The sequence below is a fragment of the Haliaeetus albicilla genome, chromosome 1 (genome assembly GCF_947461875.1).
Source record: "Haliaeetus albicilla chromosome 1, bHalAlb1.1, whole genome shotgun sequence".
Classification (NCBI taxonomy): domain Eukaryota; kingdom Metazoa; phylum Chordata; class Aves; order Accipitriformes; family Accipitridae; genus Haliaeetus; species Haliaeetus albicilla.
Genome location: NC_091483.1, coordinates 5,215,132 through 5,224,629, shown reverse-complemented (window position 1 = coordinate 5,224,629; position 9,498 = coordinate 5,215,132). Strand labels below are relative to the sequence as shown.

The window sequence follows — 9,498 nt, the reverse complement described above, 5'->3', positions numbered from 1 at the left end:
GTTGGCCAGCCCAGAGAAATTTGAATTGTCTCTAATCAAGAGTTGTCAGGATAAATGAAAATATGTGGAAGAAATATGTGAATATTTTTCAAAACTAAATGATACAAAATCTGAAGAAATAAGGATGGTAGGATACTTGTTCTTTATGTGCTCTTTGTATTATCACCCTGGTTATTATGACATATTGTACCGCGACAGGAGGAAAAAAAATGCAAAACATACGGCTGTGGCGGAATGATGTACGAAAGGGAAGCAAGCGATGCTTCATCTCAAATCTTTTTGTAGGTCTGGAGCTGATAGTTCTTATCCTTCATTAACAGCTTTCTGCTGAGGCTTTTTCTCCCTCCTCCCCCCCAGCTGCTGTAAAAATACTTACTAACAATGATGAATAGTTTTTTCCTATTTACGGTTTCCCCTATATGAAAATCTTTTCTGACTTACTGTTGATTGCTTTCATTCAGGTTATCCTATTACTCATTTGCTGCTAGCTGTTGCATAATATTTGTGTTAAAATCTTTTCTATTTCAAGTTGATATAAAAATTCAAGGGTATAAGGGACAGATGCTCAGGCATATTATATTGACCTAACAGCCAGCTGGGCACAGTCAGGTGCTGACAGCCCAGACATGGACAGGCCTGGTGAGAAGATGGGAGCAATGGACCAAACGTGGGAGTCACGGGTGGACAAGTAGGAGACGACCAAACCAGGGATCTGCTCCCAGGCACCAAAACCTGGGAAACAGGTAAAATACTGCTTCCTGTTATTTGTTGGGTCTGGATGGTTTTGTTGTTGTTGTTGTTGCTATTGTTGTTTTTTTTAATATCAAATTTTAGTAACATTTTAATATTATTCTCCTACTGGTGCTGCCATCTTCACTGCTTTGATAGGTTGATAGCAACAGGGAGTCTCCTTTCAGCTTCCCCCCACCTTAGTCTGATCATCATTCTCTAACAACTGGGGAAGTCAGTGTAATTCTCCGTAGATCACGAGCTTCAGGTATTTTGCCCATTAGGATCTTTTTTTATTCATCATTTTGGTAGCCACAACAACTCTTCTCAAGGTGAAAAGAAATATAAAGGGGAAAAGTCTCATCTTGGTCCTATCCCAACCCCCTGCTTAGGCAAGCGACTTGCTGAAGATTTTCTTCAATCGTTTGTTGTGCTTAATTGGAACAGGAAACATTTGGGGCTGTGCCAAAAACATTTTTGTAGCTGTAAGCTACAGTGTCTCCACAAACTTCTGCAAATGGTATGGCTGTGCAACACCTTATTCTCAGACCTGTATATAAAGGGATGATCCGGTCCCTTTACAGTCGGCTCTTTGGCAGTAGCCTCGTTTTGGAGTATTTCCCCATACACAGTCTTCTGAATCACCCGCTGGCCTTATCTTGTTCAGCTGTGCATCTCAAATGTGTTTGGACTTTGTTTAAACTTGATGGTTAAGTTATTCTCATGATTCTATCACTAAAGATGTGCTTAATCTTTCCTCTGTGTGAAAAACAAATCATTTTTGTAGGGTGACTCATCTCCTCGATTTAGCATTACCATATGCTGTTGATTGCTTATTTAAATTGCATTAATATAAAATGTTGAAGTTTGGTTTCAGTGATATTATTGAATGGGGAGTGGTGCATTAATTGTAATATATGATGTTTAACTGCTCTCACTGGAGATTTAGCATGTATTAATTTTTATTAGAGGAGAAATACTTGCCTGGTGAATAAGTTTATAGTGAGAAGGCAAAATTAATCTCTAGACTTACAGGATCTTTATTAAAGGGAAAAAGCATGCAGCTTTTCCCCATTGCAAGTAGTGCTCAACAATTTGCCCTCCACCATTTACTTGTACTCCGCTTGCCATCAACCCAAGTTCTCTGCTTCATTCCTTCCTTCTTTAAGCAGGCACAGGAAATATATGCTCCTCTTTCAGATTCAGCTCTGTTCTTCTCCAGGTATAGTTTCTCTTTTTCAGAGAAACTTCAGCTATAATTTTCTGTTTCTATCATTTGGGGATAATTTTTTTTTTGCGGAAGACGAAAGCCCAATTTTCTCAAGTGCTCATTTTCCAGTCATGATCTTGTACTCTTTTCTTTCTGATTTTCCATGAGTCCAAAAATTCATTCTTTGTTTGATGTCACTGCAAAGAAAAAAACCAAGCAGCTTCTACTGAGGTTACCCAGTAATTCCTTCCCATTGTAATCCTGATTATGAAGTTTGAGCTCCGTTTTCAGGCTAACGATCTCTCATCAGGTCACTGCAAAGAAAACAGAAAACAATGAGATGGGAGAAGAAACAGGAGATGCTACAAATGTATCTTTTTGTTTTCTCCTGACCTTCCAAATCTAAGATGCTGCTGTATTTTACAGGACAGGGCATGAGCTGAGGGGATGAGCCTAAAATGACATCACACATTCTATTAGCCTTTTCTGTAACTTCTCTAACATTTCTAACCTTTCTGGCTGCAGTAAATTTACGTTGGTTTTGTTGTTGTTGTTTTTTTTTATTAAATCTTACGTAAAACCATATTATCTTTTTTAGTTCTGTTTGTTCTTACTACAAATACCATTTCATGGTTGCCAGCTTTACTAATTCCTATCGTTGCTGGCTTGTGAAATGTAGGCAATACCCTCCCAGCTTCTGTGTGTAGACTCTTTAAAACACCTCCATCCCCACAGGTGGATTAAAATGCTGGAGAAAGTCACACCTTTGTTCAAGACACAAATGTATGACTTGTGTCAGGGCGATTTAATTTTTCAACAGTTGCTGATATTTCTAGTTTAAGTTCTTGAAGAGCTTTTGGCTACAGCAGTGGGGAACGCTTGGCAGGATCTGGTTCATAGACTGCGGGTTACTGACAACTGGGCAGGTATTTGTTACCTTAAATGAGACCCAACGTTGAGGAAATACAGAAATAAGAGCATTTTTTCACCTTACCCTGGATTAGTATTCACATTGTGGCCATCTACAGTCCATTTCATATTTTAAACCAAAAGGCATGATACTGAACCCCTGTTACACTCCCGTATTACCTCTACTGAAGTAGAGTTGGCCCAGCTCCTCTCGTCTTGTCTTGCTTTAGGCATCTGAGCAACTGAAGAACTCTGTACAAGTAGCAAATTATCCAGTTCTGTATAATTTGCTTAAATCACAGATGTATTGAACTGTCTTCATGACTAGCTGTGTGTGCATTCAACCTGTCTCTTCGCTGAATCTAAAGAGTAGGGTACAGATGTAGGTAGGCACTGTTGTTACCCCTATATTGATCTTCTCTGGGTAGTGGCACGTAAGTGGGAACAAGTTGAAAGGGAAACAGGGTGTTCTTCAGTATTAGTTGTGAACTGGAAGCACAGGTGGAACAAAGATGGTGATTTTAATCTATCAGCCTAGGATGAAGGCAAAAATAAGAAAACTATTGATTTTTTTTTTAATATCGTTAGAATCAGTAATGCATCACTTCCTTATGAGAAATGACCCATCCTCCTCCCTTCCAATCCTGTCACTTTTGTAATGAGTTTTTATTAGATAACCTATTTTCTGTAAATCAGATCTGCAATATTATAGCCCAGACTTCTCAACAGACATCAAACCATCTTCTCGGTAAGAATACTTGTTAAATTATTTATTTCTACTCAAAAAAAAGCGCTTCACTGTCGAGTAAGGATTGTAAGGGAAGTGATATTTAAAATAGAATTAGGGATATAAAAATGTTATTTGCAATCCTTGGTTCAGTTTTCTTCCTTGTCCTACAAACCATTCATCTTAAATCTATGCTTAAACCTTTCTCATTTAGGACTTAATGCCAAAGTCCATCAGCGAAGTAGTAAGGACATACCTCATAACCAACTGATACAGGAGATCAGCAACCTTTAGAGAATACCAAGCAAGCAAGCAAACATCAGATTCTGGAAGTCTTCAGTTTATTAATTATGTGAAAGAATGTGATGCTCTGATTTGTGCCATACGGGTGCACACTGGACTTCAAGTGCAATGCAGTATCAATTATTTAAATACTTGTTGCAAGGCAGAAGGGCCAGGAATTTCATCCTGAAACATGCCAAAGTTCTTATACTAATTCACCAAAGTTTGCACTCTTGTACATCACCCCCTGCTGTCTCTTCTTCACAGTCAGTTCTCACTGGCCGTGGAAACACCTCTATCTTGAAGGCAGGTATCACCAAAAACCTTCGCACAATTTTGAACCTCAGTTTCGCGGCTTCTTAAAAGCTTTAGCAAAGTTTCTTTTGGAATATGAGAGCTGATTTCCTGTGTAAATGACAAAAGTTATTATTTTTATTGGGTTTACAGCTATCCCTGAGGAGTTCATTCAAAAGCAATTCTTTTTTCTGTTTGTGTTTTCATCAGTAAAATCTCATCACTTCATATTAAATATAGATGTATTTTTAGAGAATAAACCCTTTTAGTTGAAGGCCTTAAACTGTAAAGAACAAAAGGTTGATTGACTGGTCTGTGTTATTCACACAGTTCCAGAGGCATTATGCCTTTTTCTTACTTAAAACAACACAGATAAGGAACTAATCCTTCTCCGTATTGCCAAGTGTGGAGATGCACAGATGGACAGCAGGTCTTCCAGAAGTTTCACCATACAAAAGTTGTTCTGCTTGCAGCAGTAGTGGGAGACACAGAAGGCAGACTTGGTATCTTATTCCCTGGCCAAAGTAAGGTTTGCTCCTAGGAAGAGAATTAAGATGCTTTAGCTATTTTTCCATAAACTTTCAGTGGAGAAAAGGTCCTGGAGTTTTTTTACCGAAATGTAATCAGGCGAAGGTGATGTTTTTGAGCTGCCTGTCATTAACAGTCTCTGAATTCCTTTGCATCTATTACCATTTTGCAGGTTATCTGAAGTTCATTAGGTTTCTCATTTATACGGGGGGGGGGATGTTAACATTTAATACCTTTGGCTATTTTTGTTCTGTAGGGTCTGATATTTTTTGCTTTGCTACTGAACCTCTATTTTAGAGTCCTTTTTGGATAGCCATCAGAACCGTGTGAAATATTCTGCTCAAAATAACAGCATTAACAATAGCAGAGGAAAGGATGGTTTCTGAAAGAATGACATCAGATGGATTTATTTTCAGCCTAGAGCTTTTAAATTATTTTTACTGTTCTCCAAATAATTCTGACATTATATATAAGAATAATCACAAAGCATGCTATGTTTTATCAAAGGTAGATGATCTTTTTTTTATATTAATATACAGTTTAATGAGAGAATGCTTAAATAGGATCAGTCACATTAATTTTTAAGCTATATTCCATACATTGTCAGGTTTTGAGGAAAAGTAAAAAAGGTTTGTAGCTAATCTTTCACCTCTACACTAGATTGCTTCTTATGGTTAGTTCCCATATAAATGGCAAAAGGTTTGGGTTTTTTTCTTTGGAATTGCATGGGTAAGTAGGTATCAGTTTCAATCGATTATTCATTACACGCTGATTACAAGGAATATTTGGAATTACATCTAAACCTACAGCATTCTCTCAGTGCCTTATAACTTGGTATTTCATTATTTTAATTCTTTTTATTTTCTTTGCAAAGCGAATGATACAAACGATGAATTCAGCTTTGATTCATATTTGCTATGGCATCTAAATCTCCTTCCCTCAAGCTATTGAATGTATGTTTATTCTTTAACAGAGTAGAGAAACGAAAACACTCTGAGTAACATGCACAGATTTCTTTGTACCTCTGCCCTGGGCTCAGATCTTTTGCTCTGTTTTAATGTTTTATAGTGTTAAAACAATTCTTTATCTGATGGGATTCCTGTACTGAAGAATAATAATTAGGCTGGATATTTCAGTCCAAACACTGGAAGGTTAAAGAGTAAGATAAGAAACAGAAATGAGGATGCAATTACCGAGCAAGTGTGTATATCCCGGGCAATGTTTGTTAATGATTCCAGTAGCACGTTAGGTTTCAAGGGCCTATAGTGGCAAAAAATAAAGCATGGAACTTAAATTTAAATCTATATTTGCACATCATATTAACTGTTATTCCAGGCTTCTCTAGGATTCTGGCATGTCTTAAATGTTTTATTGAACTGAGACCACAACTGTGACATAAAGAATTGCTGATGATGAATTGTCATATTAGCCAGAGGGTGTCAACAAGGCATATTGAAAAGATACAATATTCTTGGAGTAGGTGAGCTAAGATAGTAAAAAATTTATGAAATAAAGGACCTTAAATATTTTGTATAACAAACACAGTTTTGTGCAATTAGAAAGGCACAGCCTCTTTGTCCTCACTACTAAGTAGTACATAAGGAGCTACAAACAAATTACAGTTGAGCAGCAAATTCTCAACATGAAAGAAATTCTTGTTCTTGTGTATTTGGGCCCCATGCCTCTGACCTTCAGATTGATGTAGGAGTCGTCATGCAACAGGGTTCTCCTCTCTCTGCTCTCTCCTCTCTCTCCGCTCGCAGCAGTGGAGTAACTGTTGCTTTAAACTAAGCCTAAGTGGATTTGATCTTAAGGGTCACTCACACCTGAGAGCCAGAGAGAGAAGAGTTCAAGATATGAATGAAGTCATGAGTAACAACTGTGCAGGAGAACAATCTGTCATGATTTTAAAAGAAAACAGGCTTGCTGAATGTGAACTTTACAGAATGGACGCGGTGGATCAAATTGAGGGGAAGTAATCTCCAGCTACAAAGGGCAGTGCAAGCAAAAAGGTGACCTCTGCAAATGACGGAGGGACAGGTCAGACAAAGAGCACTCATCTGAAGAGCCAAAGTAAGCAAGCAAAGTGGGGGGAACGTGATATCAGCAGATTAGAAAGGTCAAAATAATACATAACTTCAATTCAGGGCTTCTTATGCTGAAAGTAACATGACCATGGATCTTCATAGAACAGATTTGTGTGCATCTCTTGAGAGAAATGGAGACTTAACAGCTTTCTCTGCCTCACCAGAAGGTTAGCCCTCAGACAGCTTTCCAGCATGGCTTTAAACTAGTATCTAAGGACTGGACTATAATTCACTGCAATCTAATAGGAGAAGGAGAAGAAAAGCAAAAAAATGTCATCTGTTACCTCCTTGCTATTAGTATCCACTGATCCCCATAACAAATGACAGCATCCTTCTCCTTAGCACTCTGTATATCTGAGTCAACAAGATGGTGTCCACCTCAGACTGTGCTTTGATTGTAACACGAGAAAAAAATCAGCGAAGACGACAAAACGAGAAACACAAGCATCTTGTCTTAGAGCACAGTCGTCATCTCACAATCTGAAAATATTTTCACGTGAATGTGTTACCTAAAGTTTACTGAAAATGGTTCTTCTTGGCTACTGTGATCTGCAGGACTGCAGTGTGATTCCCAGCTCCTAAACTGGGGTGAGTGCTGGATCTGGGACCTGTGACACTTGCGGTATGTATGGGTGGGCTCTCACTGATGGGGCACCAGGACCCCATAGACAGGAGTATACCTCTAACCCACCAAGGTGGATGCAGATGTGCTGTGCCAGTTGCTCAGCTGTGTCATGTGCGAAAACCACAACAGAAAATAGTATAGCATCATGAGGACTGATAAAGTGAATGACTAAAGAGGAGGTGCCAGCCAGCGCTTAACTGTTGGAAAGGCTAGGGTGAATACGAAGACTGAGAAGCACCGGACTAAAAAAAATAAATTTCTTTTTCTTTTTATTACCTTTTGCAGTTTTCTTGGTTGGTTTCAAGGAAGATTGCTCCTTCATTGCCCCATCTCCTGACTGGCAGGAGGGCAGCTCTCGTGATGTTTACAGAGACCATCTGGAGCCCAGTTTTTTTGGTGAGTTTGAGGGGTTTTTTGTTGTTGTTGGGGGTTTTTTGGTGGTTTGTTTTTTTTTTTTTTTTTTTCATGTGGACCGGTAGGATTTTAAGCTTCCGTTTTCCCCAGCTGCTGCTGTGTGCTCCCAGAGCAGGGTATGGAGCTGATCGAGGACAGAGCTTCAGGCACCACTGTGCAGAGGCTGCAGGGGTTTCCAGGCAGCTTACGTTAGGCCAACAGGCAGGACGAGGTCTTGTCCACACATGCTCTTCTACTAGCTCTGCCACTGGGAATTTTCCTGAAAACAAAAGGGAATATATTCTGCAAATATGTCATATTTCTTCAGTTAAAAGTAAAGGTGTAATGCAGCTGCTTTGCAGTTCTGTAGTTTTGGCTAGCACTACGTGGTTTTATATCCCATCCTAACATGGAAAAAAGGTATGGATGTGCAAAGAAAACAATATATAGGTTTTGAATGGGAGTTGTTAAAATTAGAAACTTTAAATATCATCGTTACTTCTACTTCACAGAAATTTATAACATCTATGTTCAATGTTTTTCTTATTACCTGCAGAAATTTTCTGTTTGTTTTCATCTCTTTTCGCCCCTCTCTATTTTGTATGCCACAAAGCAGTAAGCGCAAGCGCTCTCTCTCTTTTTTTCCTCTTTCTTTATGGGAAGGAAGAGAAAATGGAGAAAAGAAATGTGAAAAGCAAAAAATCCTTCGAACATCACGTATTCTATTGAACACGGTAGAACAAAAAAAAGGAAAAAAAAAATGTGTAAGTGTCAATTCTGAGCTATCACACAATCTGCCTTCTTGAATTATGAGACAGATATAGACCTCCTATCTCTTCTTTCAGCAAAGCTGAAACTTATGAGAGTGTGTTTGGAACCATTAAGTCTCCAGGAAATCTACACTTTTCAAAGCTCTTGTCTCTCAGGGGCGTGTGCCTGCACCTAATACACAATTTGTTGTTATTTTTGTAAAAGGACTAGAGAAATTTTAGATTATAAGATCGATTATTTAGACTCTGATCTTTTTTATTCAAACAGCATCAATTGCTTCAAGTCTCTGAACCTGACAGAATAACTGAGTAATTTTTTAAAACATAAATAGGGAAAAGCTGTTTTTAAATTTCCATTTTCTTGTCCATAAGGCCTGTAAAATCAACACATCTGTAGAAATGCAAATAACTTACATGTGAGGACAAGCTGAAATTTAGCCTTCTCAGGCAGATTATATTTATTCATCAGCATTCACATATTGTCTCATCAACACTTGCAAGCACTTCTATTTTTGAAAAGCCTCATTTATCACTTGTTGAATGTTTGAAGCTGAACTGCTTCTTCTCAAAAAAAAAATGTTCCTTAGATTGACAGGTTCTTATGTTAACTAAAAAATAAAATTAAAAAACCAACCCCCACCCACCTTTCTGCGCCTACTATGCAAGAAGCCACACATTTTCTGCGTAAAAACTTTAAATGTACAATAGAGATTTAGCTTTTTATCAGTTGGCTTATGGACTTAGATTCACTTTTAATTGTGCATTTTTAACTCATTCTAGGCCTTTCACTGCCTTTATATTTTGTCTCATATTATAAACAGCATTTAGGGTACACAATGAAATCAAGATTTATTTTTAATATCAGATTAATCATGGTCAAACTTGCAATACGTCCCTGCCACAATGGTTAATGCTGTGCCGTAGGGGCTGGCCCAGCTCAGTTT

General features: G+C 38.2%; 1 long non-coding RNA gene across 1 annotated transcript in view; it reads left to right on the top strand.

Moving 5' to 3' along the window:
• The first annotated feature begins 437 nt into the window (after nucleotides 1–437).
• LOC138690575 (uncharacterized) overlaps nucleotides 438–9,498 on the top strand; it is a 31,461-nt gene continuing 22,400 nt past the window's right edge. The window contains exon 1 of the long non-coding RNA XR_011329434.1: nucleotides 438–743. This is a non-coding gene — a long non-coding RNA (uncharacterized lncRNA). The remainder of the gene's footprint in view (nucleotides 744–9,498) is intronic.